Here is a 25,484-nt window from a genome sequence, read left to right on the forward strand (position 1 = left end):
TCATCAATGTTTTCTTAGTGTTCTTTTAGTGATTAAATCTTGCAACTTCAATGCATTGTTAATGCAATTTTGCTAATGGTTATTATATTTCATCTTATTAATGTCATATCACCATCTGTGGCAGCAACAGCTAAGACCATGGAAATCACTTAAATTAAAACTGAAAACCATGATGTCATACTTTGCCTCTTTTTACAGAAAATGGAAATATAATATTCTTCATCTCATGAAACTATTAAAGAACAAATGTGTTTTAGAAATGCTCTAATAATTCACCTCTTCCAATGTCTCTAGTTTCATCAATGTGAGTACCACTTACCACTGATGCATATCACCATCTATCCATGAGTTAATGGATGTGTTTCATGAGCCTCATTAGTCAAAAAATTGTATCTGCTATTGCCTGAGCTTCTAGTAATAACAATTCAAACTCACTGGACTTCAGACAAAAAAATGTACAGATATCAAATTCTCAGAGATTTCACTGAAATAATGATAAAAGTTTTATGGTACAACTGGAAAAAATGAATTATATAGAGTAATAGGTTATTAAGAGTCACAAATTATTGAAAAGTATAGAATTATGGATTATTGAATTTTTGGGGAAATGTTTTATAAGAGAATAGCTGCTTAAGAAATGGAAGGAACCTTAGACTTTATTTGTTGCAACCTACTCATTTGTCAGTGAAGTAATTGTGACCTAGAAAATGAAGTAACTTGTCCCAAACCACACATTAAATCATTATCAGAGTATGAACTAGAGCTTCAGTCTTTTGACTCCAAAACAAGTGTTCTTTCCAGTATCACATATTGCCCTTATATAGTATTCTATTTGAAGGAATAATAATAATAAAGACTAAGTTAGTAATTTAATATTTGCAAAGATTTTACAAATATGTTATCATTTGGCTCTTAACAATAGTTTTGCAAGGTGCTAATGCTGTCTCTATTTTATAGATAAGGAAACTAAGGCAGAAATGACTTGTTCATAGTCATACATGAGTTAATAGTAAGAGTCTAAGGTTAGACTTGAACTCAACTTTTTCTGACTCCAAGTCTAACACTTTATCCAATACACTATCTAATTCTCTCATTATTCATCAGCAAAAATAATCATGTGTAACATGCTGTTGTCTCCAGAAGCTGCCGATTGCTCTCTGGGAGATCTCCTGTGTCAACTCAAATCTCTCAGAGAGATTCTTCTTCCTGTAGAGAACCGTTGTCTCCAGACAGTTGCTGTTAACTCTCGTCCAGAGAAGTGACTTCCCTTCCTGCAAAGAGCCACGTCAAGCCTGGTCTAGAAAAGAGACTGACTTTTTTCCTCCAGAGCTGCCCTCTTTATCTTCCCAGAGAATGGGCATGGGATAATGCAAGGGCTTCTGGGAAGAACCACTTCAACCAATGAACTTGCTCCTCCCAAGCATGCAAGCTCTTCTCCAGGAATTCACAAGTCAAACTCCCAGGAAAGGCCAGAACTAGAAAATTGTCAAGTACTGATTTAGCACTTAGTAAGAACCTAACATCTCCCCCTTTCTTTTGATTTAGAACATAGGGTGGTCATGACCTTGAAACATAAATCCATCAATATGGGAGGCATTATACATAATTACATAGATTACATAAACACATAGTAACATAGTAACATAACACATGCTAGAAATATGTAACAAATAACATGATCAAATAATCATAAATTGAGAATTTATAAATGTCCATAAGTCCATTGTCCATTAGACTCATCCAATGATTAAAGAATCATAAATTGAGAATTTATAAATGTCCATAAGTCCATTGTCCATTACACTCATCCAATAATTCCTGCAAGTTTTTAAAGACCTACAATAGTCTCATCTTGTGTTAGGGAATCTTTAACAGTCTCCTTATCAGCCATGCTCTTTCAGTGTCAGATGTTTCTTAGATATTCTCCTTTGTTTTGAGGTTTTTCTTTTTCTGTATCTCTCCAGGTGCTTGTTGCCACCCATCTGTTTCCTTCTGCCTGTTAAAATACAAGCAAACCTTCTTTCCCAGGCAGTTAACCTATCTAATTTCCTCCTATTTACCACTTTCTAAATCTTTCATCATCACCTGGCAATTACATTGGAGCTGTTTGCACAGGACATAACCCTGTTGGTTTAAAAGACCTGTATTCTCCCCAAGTGTAATCCATTTTTGCAATCTGATTGCCTTTTGGCTGACTTATCAGGTAATCCCTTTCTGCCATGTGATTGCTTTTCTGCTGGTTGATCAAATCAGAATCCTGACCTTCTAAAGGCTCTTTGGGTGTAACATCAGCTGCCATCATGCCCCAAGTCTTTTTTGCCTGGGGCCCTGGACCTGGGCCCCTCATCCCGTTTCTCTGAATTAGTCTACATTCTGATGCCCAATGGAGTCCTCTGTTGCATTTTGGACATGGGGTTTTAGGTCTTCTTTCACCCTGTCTTCTCACTGTATCTCCATATCTACACTAAGCTCTTAGATGGCCAATTTTTCCACATTGAAAACATCGCCGAGTTTCTCTAGAAGTCCCTTGCCAGGAGGGACCTTGTCTTTCCATGTTCATCATAGTCATAGGGTGTAAAAAGCATTTGTTCATAAATAGGGTGTAAAAAGCATTTGTTCCCACTGTAGCACAACAATATGATCTCCTCTAAAGGAGCATCTTTGTTTAATCCCCATATATTTCTTTTACAAATCTCATTGGCATTTTCCTTAGCCAGATGTCTGGTCATTATTTCTGTAGCTGCATTTTCTCCAATAGTTCTTTTGACAGCAGTTTGCAAACGTCCCACAAAATCCGCAAAAGGTTCATTGGGACCTTGCTCTATTTTAGTGAAAGCTTCTCCCCAATCTTTCTGTCCAGGGAGGACACCCCAAGCTTTTATTGCAGCCTTAGCAATTTGCTCATATATTGCCATGGTATAATTAATCTGTTCTGAATTCTCTCCATACTGATCTTCACGAGCTAAGTGCTCAAAAGTGAATTTTGTGTTAACTCCTATTTCCAAATTGCATCTGACTTGGATTTTACATAATTCATGAAACTCCACAAGCCATAACAAATTTTCTTCAGGTTCTAGGCATGTCCTTGCTATGGATTTCCAATCATTTGGGGTTAGGACTTCATAAGACAAACCATCTAGTAACGTTTTAACATAAGCTGATGTAGCCCCATAAAGGATACAACCTTTTTTCAAATCTTTAATTTTATTCAAATCTAAAGGTGCATATTTTCTTCTTTTATGACCTCAATATCTTAAATCACAGGATATGCATGTCTAAAATCACTTATATCTTGTCCTTTTCTCTTAGCTTTAACCAATGATTTTTCTAATCTTGTCATAGGCTTAGGCTGCTTCACAGGCAATTCTGTTTGTGTTTCTGCCTCTTTCTCTCCTCCTTCTTTCTCCACCACTGAAGGGTTAATTGAGGGAGGAGATGGGAAATGCTCCTGTTGTTCAGAATTGTACTTAATGATTGTTATCTGATTCATCCTTTTCACATAGTTTAATTGACACTTCCCCATTTTGCTCCTTCTTCTCTTCCTTTAGAATAACATTTTTAAAGCCATTTGGATTAAATTGTAGGTATGAAGTGTATCTTTGGAAATTGAGTTTAGTCTGGAACCAAAAGGCAAAATGTCATAAGGGCAATTGTAGTGTTCACCTAATTGCTTTCCTACTAATTCCCATTCATCTAGATCCAATTCTTTTTCCAGAGAAAAACAAGGACATATGATCTTCACAGTTTTTAAAGTTCAGTAATATCCTCCAAAATTATAATCATAACCTTGATGATGCTCTCTAAACATTTTCCTTGAACAGAGGGTGTTTGTCCCATTTCACTATAAGAGATTGCTAGTTTAGCCTTTAACAAGTTAAGTTCCTTATTTATCTATTAGAACGCTCACTTAATCTTTTTAACAAAGTTTCCTTGTTACTCACAGTTCTGGGTCAGAGAGACTGAGATCTGGACTGGAATCAGGATCATGTCTATCCCTGTTCGGGCGCCAAATTACAATGGTCCAGTCTAGCTCCTCTGAAGGGCTCAGAATAAGTCTTTAAATGTGAAGGTCTGGTCTAGCTCCTCTGAAGGGCTCAGAATAAGTCCTTGTCAGGATAAGCAAAAGTCCTTGCCCCACATTGTGGACGCCAAATATGCCTCTGTGTCAGATTACATACCTCCAACTTCACTGATTATATCTCAAATACTGACAAATTCAGTCAAATAGTTTCTATGACATCAAGTAGAAGACAACATTTTTCTCAACATGTAGTTAGTATAGAACTTTAAAATATTAATTAAATCATATCAGTCTGTGTAGAGACATAACCATTAATATGCATAACATAGATGTCAGTGTGCTATACTGGAAAGAATAACAAATTGGAAATCAAGAGACCTAGATGTTTTTATAAGTTGTGACTCTGTCATATGTGGTTTTGACTTCAATAAGACTCAGTTACTTCATTTGTAAAATGGGAAAAAGTTGGATTAAATGTTTCTTTAGTTGCTTTCAATCATAAATGTCCATGATTCACATCAATCAACATGTTTCTATAAAAAAAGATCATACAATTTAATTTCATTAGTATCTTATATTAATATGGTTCTAAAGGCAAAGAGAAGAACATTTAATTAATTGTGGAATCTAATATTAATGTAGATCAAATGTTGAGTGAGATGATAAAAAAAATGGAATTTATGTTGTTTTTTTCCTATCATCTATTACATGTCATGGACGATATTAAGAAGAGGGAAATGCAATTCTTTTCTGTCTTTCAGTATATTCATAAGACTTTCCAGGAAAAAAAAATTGCTTAACTTTTGCAAGCCAACTTAGTTGAGAAGAAAGAGGACAGATTCAAAGAGCTTTCAAATCTAATTTTAATCCTCTCTTTAGTGCTCAAACACAGATTACTGATAAATACAGCCAGAAAATACATAGACCCTTCCCAATAAAACCAAAAAGTCATTAACTAATCAAATTTAAACTTGGGAAAGGCAGATATTCAAGAGTTTATCTCTACACAAAAATTTCTGAAACTTCAAGATGCAAATGTCAACACAAAGAAGAAAATTTCAAATCAATTCATTTGTAGTTTGTTTACTATAAGAATCAAAAACTTTGTTAAGTCTCAATAATCCTTATTTTAATTAGTTGATAGAACAGATTAACAGTTTCTAAATGCAAATGTACTTTTCCAATGATTCCAGGTTTACTAAATGGCTCTTGTTCTCTGGAATGAGTCATCAACTTCAAATTAAATTTATACTGGAAGAGCTGAGATTCACAGATGGGAGAACTATCATATTTCTAAATTTATAATTCTCTCAAGATTGAAAAAGTAACCCTATTTTGGGAGAGAGTAATGTATCTCTTACTATTATTTCCCATTTTAGTTACTTTATAACCACTAGTATGGTTATATTTACATAAAATAAGTCTCCATAATACCTTTCATTTTTAAACAGCAGCAGCAACAACAACAAAACAGTTACTAAATAACAAGATAAAATGAATAGTCCTAATATTGGAATTATTCAGCATAAGGTAAATGCATGAATAATCCAAAACATGCGAGGTCATATTCTTCCACCAATGCACTAGTAGTCATTTGGGGGAAGGGAAGGAAAGAAATCGGGAAACAAATATAAAAATCTACTAAGTAGGCAAACACATGGAAAAATTCATGTACTCAGGGCAGCTCTTATGAGTGAAACTTTTGACCAAAAATCTGGATGTCCTTTTTCCCTTCAGAAATATTCTACACTATATGAATCCACATCTCTGCTAGATCATCACTAGCTAGCTAGAATTGTTCCTCTGAAACTCCTGAGCTGATGAAACAGTTCCAATGTGTTTTGACTCAAAGTCACACTTAGACTGAGGAAATATTACACTACCTTAAAAGCCATTCTTGACTCCTGATTATGTCTCATTTCCCATATTCAATCTGTTGCCATGGTCTGTCAATTTCACTTTAAAAATCTCTCTCAAGTATACTCCTTTCTTCTATCCCTACTCTAATCAATTCTACATTTAGCCATCAAAATAATTTTCTTCACCCCCTAATTTGTTTCAATAAACTCCAGAATCAAATATAAAATCCTGTTTGGTTTATTCAATGCTTTTTATAACCCAGCCCTCTCTTACCTTTCTATTTACTTTTTTAATATCTCACAAGTCCTCTTTTATCTACTCCTGGCTATTCCACAAACAAGACATTCCATCTCTCAGATCTTAGCATTTTCTCTAGCATTTTTAGCAAACCTGGATTTCTCTCTCCCCTCATCTTTACATACTAATTTCTCCAGCTTTTATAAAAGTCTCAACTAAAATCCCATCTTCCATAAGAAAATTTTTACAATCTTTCAATTCTAATGCATTTCTTCTTTTATTTCATGTTTATCTTGCATTATAACGTTTCCTACATATTTATTTGTTGTCTCTCCCAATAGATTAACTCCTTGAGTACAGGGACTCTTCTTTCTTTCATTTTTTTTTCTTTTGTATTCCCAATGTTTAGCATAATGACAGGATACTTAGTTGGTGTTTAACCAATGTTCATTGATGGATTACATATACTCAATACAATCAGAAAACTACAAAGCTTGGCAGTTTGGGCAATGAAAAAAATCCCAGACAACTCTTCAGGAGTCTTTTTTGTCTAACCACTTCTTAGTCAATTACACTTCTATTAGGAAAGCATATCTCATGGTGTAACAGATGTCTCAATGCTCTTTACATCATTTCCTGTCTTTCAAGCTGCAAACAGAGCATACTAATAGATTTCCAGTCTCCCTCTAGCTAATTAGAATAGTATCATCTTTCTTGCTATCTTGTTGGTCAAGGCAGGTCAACTATGTAACTCAGTAGATAAAGTATTGAATCTGGAATCAGGAAGATCTCTCTTACTTTGTGTGTGACCCTATTTAAGTTACTTGGCTCTATATCAGATTCCTCATCTGTAAAATGAGAATAATGAAAACATCTACCTCCTAGAGTTGTTGCAAGTAGAGAATGGGATAAAAATTGCACAAAGTACTCAGCACAGTGCTTGGCACATAATAAGAGTTATATAAATATTAACAAATTATTTTGTTATCATTCTTTACATTTTATTATCCATTCAAATTTGGTAATCAATGATCTATCTCTCCTTTATAAAGTAAAATTCAAGAACCTTTTTGTCAGTTTTGAATACAACCACATTTAATCTTCCTTTCATTTCCATGCAGTTATTTGGTATACAACTTTATCAATTACAAACTCTTAAAAACAAGCAAAAGTCAATGATCTGCTGGATCATTATGTTATAACTTATACTGAACTGAGAAGTAGTTCTCTGGAATTCCTAATAGCCTGTGGCTCTCTTTTAATATTTATTTTAGACTATTTCTTCATGGGTTGATTTTACACTGTTTCCTTACATAAACATTATTTTTTCTAGCCCTGTAAGTTACCAAACTGTTAACATAAAAAAGAAGCAGTAGTTTCTATTATGAATCAAATATTCATATTAAAGCTACATAACAATTTTACATAGATTACTCTAAAGTAAAAAAATTTGCTAGAAAAAATCGTACCATCATTTTGAAAGAATTGAACCATATTTTAGGTTCAAAAGAGAAACACTTCAACTGTCAATTCTACTTGGCTGTTGATGAACTAATAATACTTCTTATACTTCTTTTCTAATATCCAAAAGATGTGCATTTTAGTTAGATTTCTTTCATTAAAATTACTGTGTGATTTTGGCCAAGTGTTTTCTTCTCTATAATCTTTAATTAGTTCCTACATAAAATCATAAAATAGCTCTACAAAGATATAAAGAAAGTAATATACAAATATAAAATTATGGTTATGATATAATAGAATATTTCTTATATAGTTTATATAAATCGTAGCTCACAGAGACTCTGTAGCACCCTCCCTGGAATACAGATCAGAGAATTATACAGAGTTTAGCAAATATTGGGTTAGACTCTTCACAGACACTCAGAAAAGCTCAGATTATTTGGAGGTTCCAAAAGACTAAGGCTGACAAGAAAACTGAAAACATGCAAGGAGGTAAAATCTCCACTCAAAAACAGAGATTGAGAGGAAAGGAATCAAAGATATACAGAAGGGAGCTGTAGATATTGAAAGACTGACCCAAAACTTGGGACAGTTTTTGATAGTTGGTGAGGAAAAAGTAAAATCAACAAATTTTCCATTGTCCTGAAGAAAAATCAATTGACAAACATTTATTAACTACTTACTATAATCCAGGCATTGGGGTAGGTCCCAAAGATAGGAGGCAAAAAAAAAAAAAAAGAAGTTCTTGCTCTCAATGAATTTATATCAAGGAAATGACTGTGGCTATGAACAACATTGCAACATTTTTTTAACTTTTTAAAATATTTATCTTCATTCTTAACTTGATGCTATTAATAAAATAAATGGTCAAAATAAAACATAGAGAACATCATGAAATTGGATAATTTTGATCATATTAAATTAAAAATGTTTTGCAAAAACAAAATTAATGCAAACAAGTTTAGAAGGAAAATGGAAAGCTTAGAAACAATTTTTACAGTTTTTCTGCTGAAGGCCTCATTTTTCTTTTTTTTTTTATATAATTTTTTATTATATATATATTTTTATAATATTATCCCTTGTATTCATTTTTCCAATTTATCCCCCCCTCCCTCTATTCCCTCCCCCCGATGACAGGCAATCCCATACATTTTACATGTGTTACAATATAGTCTAGGTACAATACATGTGTGTGAATATCATTTTCTTGTTGCACAATAAACATTAGAATCCGAAGGTACATGCAACCTGGGCAGACAGATATTAGTGCTAACAATTTACATTCACTTCCCAGTTTTTCTTCTCTGGGTGTAGCTACCTCTGTCCATCATTGATCAACTGGAAGTGAGTTGGATCTTCTTTATGTTGAAGATTTCCACCTCCATCAGAATACATCCTCATACAGTATTGTTGTTGAAGTGTACAGTGATCTTCTGGTTCTACTCATTTCACTCAGCATCAGTTGATTTAAGTCTCTCCAAGCCTCTCTGTATTCCTCCTGCTGGTCATTTCTTACAGAGCAATAATATTCCATAACCTTCATATACTACAATTTACCCAACCATTCTCCAACTGATGGACATCCATTCATCTTCCAGTTTCTAGCTACAACAAAAAGAGCTGCCACAAACATTTTGGCACATATATGTCTCTTTCTGCTCTTTAGTATTTCTTTGGGATATAATCCCAGTAGTAGCGCTGCTGGGTCAAAGGGTATGCACAGTTTGATAACTTTTTGGGCATAATTCCAGATTGCTCTCCAGAATGGCTGGATTCTTTCACAATTCCACCAGCAATGTATTAGTGTCCCAATTTCCCCACATCCCCTCCAACATTCATCATTATTTGTTCCTGTCATTTTAGCCAATCTGACAGGTGTGTAGTGGTATCTCAGAGTGGTCTTAATTTGCATTTCTCTGATCAGTAGTGATTTGGAACACTCTTTCATGTGAGTGGATATAGTTTCAATTTCTTCCTCTGAGAATTGTCTGTTCATATCCTTTGACCATTTATCAATTGGAGAATGGTTCAGTTTCTTATAAATTAGGGTCAGTTCTCTATATATTTTGGAAATGAGACCTTTGTCAGAACCTTTGTTTTTAAAAATATTTTCCCAATTTGTTACTTCCCTTCTAATCTTGTTTGCATTAGTATTATTTGTACAGAAACTTTTTAGTTTGATGTAATCAAAATCTTCTATTTTGTGATCAATAATGATCTCTAGTTCTCCTCTGGTCATAAATTCCTTCCTCCTCCAAAGTCTGAGAGGTAGATTATCCTCTGTTCCTCTAATCTATTTATTATCTCCCTCTTTATGCCTAAATCATGGACCCATTTTGATCTTATCTTGGTATATGATGTTAAGTGTAGATCCATATCTAATTTCTGCCATATTAATTTCCAGTTTTCCCAACAGTTTTTTCCAAATAATGAATTTTTATCCCTAATGTTGGTATCTTTGGGTTTGTCAAAGATTAGGTTGCTATATATGTATCCTTTTTTGTCCTTTGTATCTAATCTGTTCCACTGATCTACCGGTCTGTTTCTTAGCCAATACCAAATGGTTTTGGTGACTGCTGCTATATAATATAGCTTTAGATCAGGTACACTTAGACCACCTTCCTCTGAGTTTTTTTTTCATTAGTTCCCTTGCAATTCTCGACCTTTTATTCTTCCATATGAATTTTGTTGTTATTTTTTCTAGGTCATTGAAATAGTTTCTTGGGAGTCTGATTGGTATAGCACTAAATAAATAGATTAGTTTGGGGAGTATTGTCATCTTTATTATATTCGCTCGGCCTATCCAAGAGCACTGAATGTCTTTCCAATTATTTAAATCTGATTTTATTTTTGTGGCAAGTGTTTTGTAATTTTTCTCATATAATTCCTGACTTTTCTTTGGTAGATGGATTCCCAAATACTTTATACTCTCAACATTTGTTTGGAATGGAATTTCTCTTTGTATCTCTTGCTGTTGCATTTTGTTAGTGATATATATAAATGCCGAGGATTTATGTGGATTTATTTTGTATCCTGCCACTTTGCTGAACTTTTGAATTATTTCTAGTAGCTTTTTAGCAGAGTCTTTGGGGTTCTCTAAGTATACCATCATGTCATCTGCAAAAAGTGACAGTTTAATTTCCTCATTTCCTACTCTAATTCCTTGGATCTCTTTCTCGGTTCTTATTGCCGAGGCTAGCGTTTCTAGTACTATATTGAATAGTAATGGTGATAGTGGGCAATCTTGTTTCACTCCTGATCTTACTGGGAAAGGTTGCAGTTTATTTCTATTGCATATTATGCTGACTGAAGGTCTTAAATATATGCTCCTGATTATTCTAAGGAATAGTCCATTTATTCCTATACTCTCAAGAGTTTTTAGTAGGAATGGATGTTGGATTTTGTCAAATGCTTTTTCTGCATCTATTGAGATGATCATATGGTTCTTATTAATTTGATTATTAATATGGTCAATTATATTAATAGTTTTCCTAATATTAAACCAGCCCTGCATTCCTGGAATAAATCCTACTTGATCATAGTGTATTATCCTGGAGATGATTTTCTGAAGTCTTTTTGCTAATATCTTATTTAAGATTTTAGCATCAATATTCATTAAGGAGATTGGTCTATAATTTTCTTTCTCAGTTTTCGATCTACCTGGTTTAGGTATCAGTACCATGTCTGTGTCATAAAAGGAGTTTGCTAGGACTCCTTCATCCCCTATTTTTTCAAATAATTTATATAACATTGGGACTAATTGTTCTTTAAATGTTTGGTAGAATTCACATGTGAATCCATCTGGCCCTGGGGATTTTTTCCTGGGGAGTTGATTAATAGCTTGTTCTATTTCTTTTTCTGAAATGGGACTATTTAAGCAATTTATCTCCTCCTCTTTTAATCTAGGGAGCCTATATTTTTGGAGGAAGTCATCCATTTCACTTAAATTATCAAATTTATTGGCATAAAGTTGGGCAAAGTAACTCCTTATTATTTCTCTAATTTCCTCTTCATTGGTGGAAAGATCCCCCTTTTCATTTGTAAGACTAACAATTTGATTTTCCTCTTTCTTTTTTCTGATCAAATTTACCAAAGGTTTATCTATTTTATTGGCTTTTTCATAAAACCAACTCTTGGTTTTATTTATTAATTCAATAGTTTTTTTTACTTTCAATATTATTGATTTCTCCTTTTAATTTTTGTATTTCAAGTTTAATTTTTGGTTGGGGGTTTATAATTTGGTCTTTTTCTAGCCTTTTAAATTGTAAGCCCAATTCGTTAATCTTCTCTTTCTCTATTTTCTTCAGATAAGCCTCTAAAGATATAAAATTTCCCCTTATTACTGCTTTAGCTGCATCCCACAGATTTTGGTATGATGTCTCATCATTGTCATTATCTTGGGTGAAATTATTAATTGTTTCTATAATTTGCTCTTTCACCCAGTCATTCTTTAAGATGAGATTATTCAGTTTCCAATTACTTTTTGGTCTATTTACCCCTAACTTTTTACTGAATGTAGCTTTTATTGCATTGTGGTCTGAGAAGAAGGCATTTATTATTTCTGCCTTCCTACATTTAATTTTGAGATCTTTATGTCCTAATATATGGTCTATTTTTGTATAGGATCCATGAACTGCTGAGAAGAAAGTATATTCCTTTCTATTGCCATTCAGTTTTCTCCAAAGGTCTATCATACCTAGTTTTTCTAATGTTCTATTTACTTTTTAAATTTCTTTCTTGTTTGTTTTGTGGTTTGATTTGTCTAAATCTGAGAGTGCAAGGTTGAGATATCCCACTATTATAGTTTTACTGTCTATTTCTTCTTGCAGTTCTCTTAACTTTTCCTTTAGAAAGTTAGATGCTATACCACTTGGTGCATATATGTTTAGTATTGATATGGCTTCATTATTTATGCTACCTTTCAGCAGGATATAGTTGCCTTCCTTATCTTTTTTAATGAGATCTACTTCTGCTTTTGCTTGATCTGAGATAAGGATAGCTACCCCTGCTTTTTTGGCTTTACCTGAAGCATAATAGGCTCTGTTCCAACCTTTTACCTTTACTCTGTATGTATCTCCCTGCTTTAAGTGTTTTTCCTGTAGACAACATATTTTAGGGTTCTTTTTTTTGATCCAATCTGCTATCCGTCTCCGTTTGATGGGATCGTTCATCCCATTTACATTTACAGTTAAAATTACTAATTCTGTATTTCCTGCCATTGTATTATTCCCCAGATTATGCTTTTTTCCCTTGACCCCCCTGATCCCCCTCCCCTATATTTAATTTACAGACCACCCTTGTGACGTGCAACCCTCCCTCTTTTTTTTTTTTTTAGGATCCCTCCCCCCTCCCTCCAAGTCCCTTCACTTATTCTCCTTTTCCTTTTCCCTTTTCCTTTCCCTCCTTTTAATGAGGTGAGAGAAAATTCTCTAAAAAACAAATATGTTAATTATTTACTCTTTGAGCCTCTCCTGATGAGAGTAAGATTCACACAATGATTCTCCCCCTCACTAAGTTCCCTCAGATATGGTGTATTTTCTATGCCTCTTCCTGGTATGTAGTTTCCCTCTTTTTATCATTCCTTCCCCTTTTTCTGAAACGACCTCCTTCCCTTTACTACACCCCCCTTTTTTTCTTTTATATCAGTAAAATCAAATTATCCTTGAGTACTTTTTATATACCCACAACAGAGTTACTGTTCTCAAGGGTTCTGTGTACCTTTTTCTGTTTCTCTTCAGTCTTGTGGATGTAGATCAAATTTTTTGTTTAAGTCTGGCTTTTTTCTTAGAAACATATAGAATTCCTCTGTTTCATTGAATGATCATCTTCTTCCATGGAAAAAGATGCTAAACTTAGCTGGGTAGTTCATTCTTGGTTGCAGTCCTTGATCTTTTGCCTTACGGAATATCAGGTTCCAGGCCCTTCTATCTTTTAATGTGGAGGCAGCCAGATCTTGGGTGACCCTTATTGTGGCACCTTGGTATTTAAATTGTTTTTTTTCTAGCTGCTTGCAGGATTTTCTCCTTTGTCTGGTAATTCTGCAGCTTAGCCACTATATTCCGTGGTGTTCTTTTTTTAGGGTCTATTTCAGAAGGAGTTCGATGAATTCTTTCCACATCTACTTTCCCTTCTGTTTCTATTATCTCTGGACAGTTCTCTTTGATAATTTCCTGTAAAATAGAATCTAGGCTCTTTTTTTGGTCATAGTTTTCTGGAAGTCCAATGATCCACAGATTATCTCTCCTAGATCTATTTTCCAGGTCTATAGATTTTCCCAGTAAGTATTTGACGTTGTTTTCCAGCTTCTCATTTTTTTTGTTTTGTATGACTGATTCTTGGGTTCTCTGTGAATCATTCACTTCTATTTGTTCCATCCTGACTTTTAAGGAGTTATTTTCTTCTTTCACAGTTTTTAGTTCTTTTTGTAAATGCCCAATTTCGTTTTTAAATGAATTATTTTGCTCTATTGAATTTTTTTCCATTTCCCTAATTTTTTTTTTTGAGAATTATTTCCTTTTTCCAATTCAGAAATTCTATTTTCTTGAGACTTTTTTATCTTTTCCAATTCAGAAATCCTACTTTCCTCTGTTTTTTTAACCTTTTCTAATTCATAACTTTTGTTTCCCTGTATCTCCTGTGAATTCTTTATTTTTTCCAACTCCAATTTCAGGACGTTGTTATTCTCTATCATAGCTTCCCTTTCCTTTCCCCATTTTTCTTCAATCTCCCTTAATTTTTTAAGAGTTTCTTCTAGGAGAGAGTTATGTGATGGGGGGCAGGAATCGTTCCCCTTTAGGTTGTTATCTGCTGTTTCTCTGCTGTTAACTTCCTCGGGGTTGGATACCCGCTCTTTCTCTGTGTAGAAGGAATCTATAGTTTTTCCGGCTTTTTTGCTCATACTTAAAAAAATCTTTTGGGGTCTGTCCCTGGGGTAGGAAATTATTTATTTACTTCTTTACCAGCTTCCTCCCAGACTGGATGGATGCAGCGGCCCCCGCGCCTGAGCTAAGATAGAGCTCTGGGAGAGAGTTCCCCACCCCCTCCCTGGAAGTGCCTCAGAGGTGACTAGCACTACTGTGCTTCGAGGGCGCTGTGTTTTAGAGGCTTCCCTGAGATTTGAGACTGAACAGCAAAGGCAGCACAAAGCCCAGCCTATGTGTCCGGGTGGGGAGTGGATGTCTGCAGCAGGTGACGTGAAAAGCCCCTGTGCTCAAACTGGAAGTGTCTGCCAGAAACCACGGTCCCTAGTTCAAAGGTTCTGCTTCTCTGGGACTTCCTGGAGCTGAGTTCCACTCCCTCCAGCTAAACTAGGCAGTGTGTGTTGCCTTGGGCCGTATCCACCCACTTGTCAATCTCTTAACTATTTTCAGGTGGTAGCTGAGGCCACACCCCCTGGTGCCGAGATCTGCTGAGTCACCTCCAGGGTCAGGGGAAAATCTAATCTGAGTTTTAAAATATTTTGGCTTTCTCTTCTGAACTGCTAAATAATTAGCAGAGAAGAGCTAACAGCCTGTGCCAGATTCCTTTACCTCAGTGGCTTCTCTGATCCCAGAGCCCTTCCCAGAGCAATGGGCGCAGTGTGCCACTACCCCACCGTCTGTGCTGGTCTCTCTTCTTCCTCCCCTGGGAACTGACCTTTAATGTTGAAACTCCAGATTCTCTTCAGCTGGTAAGTCGTGCTTCCAGTCCTTGTGGTATCTATCAGTCCTGGGCTTATTTTGAGACTTAATTTATCTAATTGGTTGCAAGGGAGTGAGGACGTTCACTGAGTCATGTGTTTCTTCTCCGCCATCTTGGCTCCGCCCCCTGAAGGCCTCATTTTTCAACTATATAAAGAACTTACATCAAATTTATTAATTAATAATAAAAGGAATTCCACAACTGTTAAGTGGTCAAAGGATAAGAACAGGAAGTTTTCAAATGAAGAAGTTAGAGAATACAAATTATAATAACTTTAAAGTGCCCCTTCATACCTATTAGATTAACTAATATGATAGAAAAGAAAAATAATAAATGTTGGAGAAGATATGGGAAAATTGGAACACTAATACATTGTTCATGGAGTTTTGAATTGATCCACCCATTCTGGAGAGCAATTTAGAATTATAACCAAAGAGGAACCAAACTATGCATACCTTTTGATGCAGCAATACCACTACTAAGTATGTATAACAAACAGATCATAAAAATGAGAAAAGGAACTGACATGTACAAAAATATTTATACCAGAACCTTTTGTGGTAACAAAGAATTGGAGAAGGAGGGGATACCCATCAATAGGGAAATAGCTGAACAAGATATGGTTTGTGAATAAAATGAAGTGTTGTTGTGCTATAAGAAATGATGAGCAAGGAGATTTTAAGAAAAACCTGGAAAGACTTATATGAACTAGTGCTGAGTAAAGTGAGCAGAAGCAGAACATTGTACACATTTTCTGATGATCAGCAATGATAGACTCATCTCTTCTCAGTAATTCAGTGATTCAAGATAATTCCAAGAGACTCGTGTTTGACAATGAAAAGAAACTATGAAGTCTGAATGGATATCAAAACATACTATTTTCATTTTTTTGGTCTTTGTTCTTGTTTTCATTCTTGTAGTTTTACCTTTTTATTCTGAATCTTCTTTCACAACATGTCTAAGGAAGAACTATATTTAAATAAGATTGTACATGTATAATCTATACCGGGTTGTTTGCTTCTTGGGAATGGGGAATTGTAAGGATAAAAAGGAAAAAAAAATGGAGTAATTGTGTAATTGAAAAATACTACTAAATAAAATAAATGATTTATTAACAACAGTTTTTAGCCTTTATGTCTGTATAAATTTACAGTGTTAGATTAATAGCAGAGAAGACAGGCATAAGAGATTTCCCCCAGTCTTCATCCAGAGTGAAGTCTAAGACTTTTTTTTTGCAATTATGGTAATTATTTTATATATTCTTGAATATATTGATTAAATTGCTCCTGAATTTGAAAAAAAAAAAAGACAATGTTTAAGATAATGAGACCGTAGCAAATACAAGAGATGTTTCTTGTGGTTGTCCTTGAGAACAGTATCAAAAAGGTATTATTTCTATCCAAAAAAGTATTCCCCACATACTGATGGTTCACTGAATTCCAAAGTCTTCAAACTTGAGTATTTTTACTTAAACCAGCTTCCAGAATTTGAGGGAAGGAATGGATAATAAATTAATACAGTAGTCATTTTTTTTCATGCTCTGAAATTATTTAGCTGTTAGTTGTATAACTTTAAATAATCCCCTTCCACTTTCTAATACTTAGTTTCCTGATCTGAAAAAGCAAATGATGATTCACAAAATCCCATGTAGCTCTTATATTCTCAGATTTCATCTCTAATGAAGACACATCCAATTATGGTAAAATTGCCCTGGAGTACCACTTCAAGCAATTGTTCACTTGATAGATATTTCATGACCTTTTTCTTGTCCCATTCACTGGAATCTGAGTTCATGCTGCTGAGAAAAGAGCAGCATGCTTCAATAAGATAAAGCTGAGATTCATTGATTAAGCTGATGTTCACCTCAAAGTACTTACTGATGCTAAAATGTCAAATCAAATTAAATTTTTTCATTTTCCTTTAGATCATTAGGTAAAATGCTAGTTCTATATTAAAAAAACACCTCCTGAATTGTTAGATAATTGAGAGGTGTTTGTTATTCTTTTATAAAATATTGAATGGTGAGGGAATTGAATAAAATGAATTTGCTTGATTAAGGAGTGAGATTTGCAAGACAATGATGAATAGCTAAACTTGAACTTCAGATAATTTTCTCTCTAAACATATCTCTAAAGTTTAATTAAGAACACAGATTAATCAAAATATAGTAAATTTTAATTTCTTTAGAGACTTGAAAAAAGAATTTTATATCAATTTTGATGATTGTTCTAACAGATTAAATAAAAACAGTGTTGTAGATGGGCTTTACATTTTCTGGGTTCCAGACTTGAAAGTAAAAAAGAAAAAATCCAAAGCAAGCAGATCAAGTATACAGCAGAAAATGGAATCAGACCAACATCTAGCCAGCCTCTGCCCAAACCACAATCCAGGCAGCCAGGAGTGAGTGCCAATCCAGCACCAGGGCAGAACAGAATTCAGACAGTCCATTCCCAGAGAAATGTCAGGAGCCACCATCAGAGAACCAGGGCAGGACCTAGGAAGCAAAATATGTGTAGCCTTGAAGGAGATCTCCTATCAGAACAATCAGCATTGCTCTGTTGGTGCCTGTAGAATCTTAACAAGGAAGTGATGTTTGAGAATTTAATAGAAGGAAACCAAGAAGGAATCAAAGCCAGCAACTAAATCAAACCACTAGGAAGCAGAATTCAAACCAGGAAAGAATTATTCTTTCTACTTTACCATGTTTTTTCCTGATCCAGTCTCTATGTAATTAAAGGTCCACTAGTAATGCTTGAGCATTAAAAAAGCCTGCTCTCTAGTTTCACAAAATCTCTTAATGTCTCCTTTGAATTGATTCTTCCTTCTCTCCCTATTATTCCTTATAGAAGACACCAGAATCAAGGCAAAATTAAGAGCATAGATTAAAATTACAGTTGTAGATTTAACCAATAACAGTAGATAGCATTTATATAAAACTTTAAAGTTTACAAAGTACTTGGGTCCTCACAAACCTGGGAAGTAGATATTATTAATCTCATTTCACACGTTAGGAAACTGAAGTTAAAAGTAAAGTGGCACCCCGGATCCCACAGTCAATAAATATGTGAGGTAGGAATCAAAATTGGGTCTCCTTATGTCCAAGTTCTGTGCTTTGTATATTGTGCTACTGCTGAAATTTGGGTTGGTAGGGGAAGAGCAAGTGTCCACATTTTTGTAGCAGTCTTGGCTATCTAAAAGTGAAATGGGATGTATTAGAGAGTGCTGAGTTCCCTATCAAAAAAGATCTCTCTGTGAAAATTGGATGACTGGCAGGAATATTGTTGGTAGGAATTCTGGTTCAAGGAAAAGAATGGAAGGGGAAAGGGAATAAGCACATAAAATATCTTCTGTGTTTCTGTCATTGTTAACTGTGCAAGGAGATTTACTGTCTTCTGGAAGGTCCCTTCTAGCTCAAAAACTATAATTTAAATAAATGCTTCATTCCATACACACACCTTTGACCATTCTTCTTGAATGAACTCAATAAAAGAAATTCAAGGTTTATGCAAAGTGAACAGGAGATCATTTCAATATCTATCCTGTTTTCTATAGTCCCTTTCTTTTAATTCATATAGATTGCCTGAGTTCTCATTGCTCCCTTTGGAATATGAACTTTCCTTCATCCTGATGTACTCTTGGGGCAGTTTCCTCCGGGTTTTCTATCACTCTCTCATCTTTTTATCTGTTCTCTATCAAGATCCTATACAGGGGGGGGGGCGGAGCCAAGATGGCGGAGAAGAAAAACACGACTCTGTGAATGTCCTTACTCCCTCACAACCAATTAGATAAATCAGCCTCAGAAATAGCGCTGGACTGATAGATACCACAAGGACCGGAAGCACAACTTACCAGCTGAAGAGAATCTGGAGTTTCAACAGAAAAGGTCAGTCCCCAGGGGAGGAAGAAGAGAGGCCAGCACAGACGGCTGGGTGCTAGCATACGGTGCCAATTGCGCTGGGAAGGGCTCTGGGATCAGAGAAGCCACTGAGATAAAGGAATCTGGCACAGGCTGTTAGCTCTTCTCTGCTTATAATATAGCAGTTCAGAAGGGAAATCTAAACACTTTAAAAATTCAGATAGATTAGATTTTCGTGGATCCTGGGGGTGACTCAGCAGATCTCGGCAACAGGGGGTGTGGCCTCAGCTACCACCTGAAAATAGTTAAGAGATTGACAAGTGGGTGGATACGGCCCAAGGCAACACACACTGCCTAGTTTAGCTGGAGGGAGTGGAACTCAGATCCGGAAGTACCAGAGAAGCAGAACCTTTGAATTAGGGACCACGGTTTCTGGCAGACACTTCCCAGTTTGAGCACAGGGGCTTTTCACTTCACCTACTGCAGACATCCACGCCCCACCAGGACACATAGGCTAGGCTTTGTGCTGCCTTTACTGTTCAGTCTCAACCTCAGGGAAGCCACTAAAACACAGCGCCCTCGGGGCACAGAAGTGCTAATAACCTCTGAGGCACTTCCAGGGAGAGGGTGGGGAACTCTCTCCCAGAGCTCTATCTTAGCTCAGGCGCTAGAACGGCTGCATCCATCCGGACTGGGAGGAAGCTGGTAAAGAAGTAAATAAATAATTTCCTACCCCAGGGACAGACCCCAAAAGATTTTTTAAATATGAACAAAAAAGCCAGAAAAACTATAGATTCCTTCTACACAGAGAAAGAGTGGGTATCCAACCCCAAGGAAGTTAACAGCAAAGATTCAGCAGATAACAACCTAAAGGGGAATGATTCCTGCCCCCCATCACATAACTCTCTCCTAGAAGAGACTATTAAAAAGTTAAGGTAGTTGGAAGAAAAATGGGGAAAGGAAAGGGAAGCCATGATAGAGAATAACAACCTCCTGAAACTGGAGTTGGAAAAAATAAAGAATTCACAGGAGATGCAGGGAAACAAAATTTATGAATTAGAAAAGGTTAAAAAATCACAGGAAAGTAGGATTTCTGAATTGGAAAAGATAAAAAAGTCTCAAGAAAATAGAATTTCTGAATTGGAAAAAGAAAATCTCAAAAAAAAATTAGGGAAATGGAAAAAAATTCAATAGAGCAAAATAATTCATTTAAAAATGAAATTGGGCATTTACAAAAAGAACTAAAAACTGTGAAAGAAGAAAATAACTCCTTAAAAGTCAGGATAGAACAAATAGAAATGAATGATTCACAGAGAACCGAAGAATCAGTCAAACAAAACAAACAAAAAAAAAAAAAAAAAGAGAAGCTGGAGAACAAGGTCAAATACTTACTGGGAAAATCTATAGACCTGGAAAATAGATCTAGGAGAGATAATCTGCGGATCATTGGACTTCCAGAAAACTATGACCAAAAAAAGAGCCTAGATTCTATTTTACAGGAAATTATCAAAGAGAACTGTCCAGAGATAATAGAAACAGAAGGGAAAGTAGATGTGGAAAGAATTCATCGAACTCCTTCTGAAATAGACCCTAAAAAAAGAACACCACGGAATATAGTGGCTAAGCTGCAGAATTACCAGACAAAGGAGAAAATCCTGCAAGCAGCTAGAAAAAAACAATTTAAATACCAAGGTGCCACAATAAGGGTCACTCAAGATCTGGCTGCCTCCACATTAAAAGACAGAAGGGCCTGGAACCTGATATTCCATAAGGCAAAAGATCAAGGACTGCAACCAAGAATGAACTACCCAGCTAAGTTTAGCATCTTTTTCCATGGAAGAAGATGGTCATTCAATGAAATAGAGGAATTCTATATGTTTCTAAGAAAAAAAAACAGACTTAAACAAAAAAATTTGATCTACATCCACAAGACTGAAGAGAAACAGAAAAAGGTACACAGAACCCTTGAGAACAGTAACTCTGTTGTGGGTATATAAAAAGTACTCAAGAATAATTTGATTTTACTGATATAAAAGAAAAAAGGGGGGTGTAGTAAAGGGAAGGAGGTCGTTTCAGAAAAAGGGGAAGGAATGATAAAAAGAGGGAAACTACATCCCAGGAAGAGGCATAGAAAATACACCATATCTGAGGGAATTTAGTAAGGGGGAGAATCATTGTGTGAATCTTACTCTCATCAGGAGAGGCTCAAAGAGTAAATAATTAACATATTTGTTTTTCAGAGAATTTTCTCCCACCTCATTAAAAGGAGGGAGAGGAAAAGGGAAAAGGAAAAGGAGAATAAGTGAAGGGACTTAGAGGGAGGGGGGAGGGATACTAAAAAAAAGGGAGGGTTGTGCGTCACAAGGTGGGTCTGTAAATTAAATATCGGGGAGGGGGATCAGGGGGGTCAAGGGAAAAAGCATAATCTGGGGATAATATGATGGCAGGAAATACAGAATTAGTAATTTTAACTGTAAATGTGAATGGGATGAACTATCCCATCAAACGGAGACGGATAGCAGATTGGATCAAAAATCAGAACCCTACAATATGTTGTCTGCAAGAAACACACTTAAAGCAGGGAGATACATACAGAGTAAAGGTAAAAGGTTGGAACAGAGCCTATTATGCTTCAGGTAAAGCCAAAAAAGCAGGGGTAGCTATCCTTATCTCAGATCAAGCAAAAGCAGAAGTTGTTCTAATTAAAAGAGATAAGGAAGGCAACTATATCCTGCTGAAAGTTAGCATAAATAATGAAGCCATATCGCTACTAAACATATATGCACCAAGTGGTATAGCATCTAACTTTCTAAAGGAAAAGTTAAGAGAGTTGCAAGAAGAAATAGACAGTAAAACTATAATAGTGGGAGATCTCAACCTTGCACTCTCAAATTTAAACAAATCAAACCACAAAACAAACAAGAAAGAAATTTAAAAAGTAAATAGAACATTAGAAAAACTAGGTATGATAGACCTTTGGAGAAAACTGAATGGCAATAGAAAGGAATATACTTTCTTCTCAGCAGTTCATGGATCCTATGCAAAAATTGACCATATATTAGGATATAAAGATCTCAAAATTAAATGTAGGAAGGCAGAAATAATAAATGCCTTCTTCTCAGACCACAATGCAATAAAAGCTACATTCAGTAAGAAGTTAGGGGTAAATAGACCAAAAAGTAATTGGAAACTGAATAATCTCATCTTAAAGAATGACTGGGTGAAACAGCAAATTATAGAAACAATTAATAATTTCACCCAAGATAATGACAATGATGAGACATCATACCAAAATCTGTGGGATGCAGCTAAAGCAATAATAAGGGGAAATTTTATATCTTTAGAGGCTTATTTGAAGAAAATAGAGAAAGAGAAGATTAACGAATTGGGCTTGCAACTTAAAAGGCTAGAAAAAGACCAAATTAAAAACACCCAACCAAATATTAAACTTGAAATACAAAAATTAAAAGGAGAAATCAATAATATTGAAAGTAAAAAACTATTGAATTAATAAATAAAACCAAGAGTTGGTTTTATGAAAAAGCCAATAAAATAGATAAACCTTTGGTAAATCTGATCAGAAAAAAGAAAGAGGAAAATCAAATTGTTAGTCTTACAAATGAAAAGGGCGATCTTTCCACCAATGAAGAGGAAATTAGAGAAATAATAAGGAGTTACTTTGCCCAACTTTATGCCAATAAATTTGATAAAACTTAAGTGAAATGGATGACTTCCTCCAAAAATATAGGCTCCCTAGATTAACAGAGGAGGAAATAAATTGCTTAAATAGTCCCATTTCAGAAAAAGAAATAGAACAAGCTATTAATCAACTCTCCAGGAAAAAATCCCCAGGACCAGATGGATTCACATGTGAATTCTACCAAACATTTAAAGAACAATTAGCCCCAATGTTATATAAATTATTTGAAAAAATAGGGGATGAAGGAGTCCTACCAAACTCCTTTTATGACACAGACATGGTACTGATACCTAAACCAGGTAGAGCGAAAACTGAGAAAGAAAATTATAGACCAATTTCCTTAATGAATATTGATGCTAAAATCTTAAATAAGATATTAGCAAAAAGACTTCAGAAAATCATCTCCAGGATAATACACTATGATCAAGTAGGATTTATTCCAGGAATGCAGGGCTGGTTTAATATTAGGAAAACTATTAATATAATTGACCATATTAATAATCAAATTAATAAGAACCATATGATCATCTCAATAGATGCAGAAAAAGCATTTGACAAAATCCAACATCCATTCCTACTAAAAACTCTTGAGAGTATAGGAATAAATGGACTATTCCTTAGAATAATCAGGAGCATATATTTAAGACCTTCAGTAAGCATAATATGCAATAGAAATAAACTGCAACCTTTCCCAGTAAGATCAGGAGTGAAACAAGGTTGCCCACTATTACCATTACTATTCAATATAGTACTAGAAACGCTAGCCTCGGCAATAAGAGCCGAGAAAGAGATTCAAGGAATTAGAGTAGGAAATGAGGAAATCAAACTATCACTTTTTGCAGATGACATGATGGTATACTTAGAGAACCCCAAAGACTCTGCTAAAAAGCTACTAGAAATAATTCAAAAGTTCAGCAAAGTGGCAGGATACAAAATAAATCCACATAAATCCTCAGCATTTTTATATATCACCAGCAAAATGCAACAGCAAGAGATACAAAGAGAAATTCCATTCCAAACAAATGTTGAGAGTATAAAGTATTTGGGAATCCATCTACCAAAGAAAAGTCAGGAATTATATGAGAAAAATTACAAAACACTTGCCACAAAAATAAAGTCAGATTTAAATAATTGGAAAGACATTCAGTGCTCTTGGATAGGCCGAGCGAATATAATAAAGATGACAATACTCCCCAAACTAATCTATTTATTTAGTGCTATACCAATCAGACTCCCAAGAAACTATTTCAATGACCTAGAAAAAATAACAACAAAATTCATATGGAAGAATAAAAGGTCGAGAATTGCAAGGGATCTAATGAAAAAAAAACTCAGAGGAAGGTGGTCTAAGTGTACCTGATCTAAAGCTATATTATATAGCAGCAGTCACCAAAACCATTTGGTATTGGCTAAGAAATAGACCGGTAGATCAGTGGAACAGATTAGATACAAAGGACAAAAAAGGGTACATCTATAGCAATCTAATCTTTAACAAACCCAAAGATACCAACATTAGGGATAAAAATTCATTATTTGGAAAAAACTGTTGGGAAAACTGGAAATTAGTATGGCAGAAATTAGATATGGATCCACACTTAACACCATATACCAAGATAAGATCAAAATGGGTCCATGATTTAGGCATAAAGAGGGAGATAATAAATAGATTAGAGGAACAGAGGATAGTCTACCTCTCAGACCTTTGGAGGAGGAAGGAATTTATGACCAGAGGAGAACTAGAGATCATTATCGATCAAAAAATAGAAGATTTTGATTACATCAAACTAAAAAGTTTCTGTACAAATAATACTAATGCAAACAAGATTAGAAGGGAAGTAACAAATTGGGAAAATATTTTTAAAAGCAAAGGTTCTGACAAAGGTCTCATTTCCAAAATATATAGAGAACTGACCCTAATTTATAAGAAACTGAACCATTCTCCAATTTATAAATGGTCAAAGGATATGAACAGACAATTCTCAGATGAAGAAATTGAAACTATATCCACTCACATGAAAGAGTGTTCCAAATCACTACTGATTAGAGAAATGCAAATTAAGACAACTCTGAGATACCACTACACACCTGTCAGATTGGCTAAGATGACAGGAACAAATAATGATGAATGTTGGAAAGGATATGGGAAAACTGGGACACTAATACATTGCTGGTGGAGTTGTGAAAGAATCCAGCCATTCTGGAGAGCAATCTGGAATTATGCCCAAAAAGTTATCAAACTGTGCATACCCTTTGACCCAGCAGCGCTACTACTGGGATTATATCCCAAAGAAATACTAAAGAGCGGAAAGAGACATATATGTGCCAAAATGTTTGTGGCAGCTCTTTTTGTTGTAGCTAGAAACTGGAAGATGAATGGATGTCCATCAGTTGGAGAATGGTTGGGTAAATTGTGGTATATGAAGGTTATGGAATATTATTGCTCTGTAAGAAATGACCAGCAGGAGGAATACAGAGAGGCTTGGAGAGACTTACATCCACTGTTGCTGAGTGAAATGAGCAGAACCAGAAGATCACTGTACACTTCAACAACAACACTGTATGAGGATGTATTCTGATGGAAGTGGAAATCTTCAACATAAAGAAGAGCCAACTCACTTCCAGTTGATCAATGATGGACAGAGGTAGCTACACCCAGAGAAGAAACACTG

This window comes from Sminthopsis crassicaudata, chromosome 4 (genome assembly GCF_048593235.1).
Source record: "Sminthopsis crassicaudata isolate SCR6 chromosome 4, ASM4859323v1, whole genome shotgun sequence".
NCBI classification, from domain to species: Eukaryota; Metazoa; Chordata; class Mammalia; order Dasyuromorphia; family Dasyuridae; genus Sminthopsis; species Sminthopsis crassicaudata.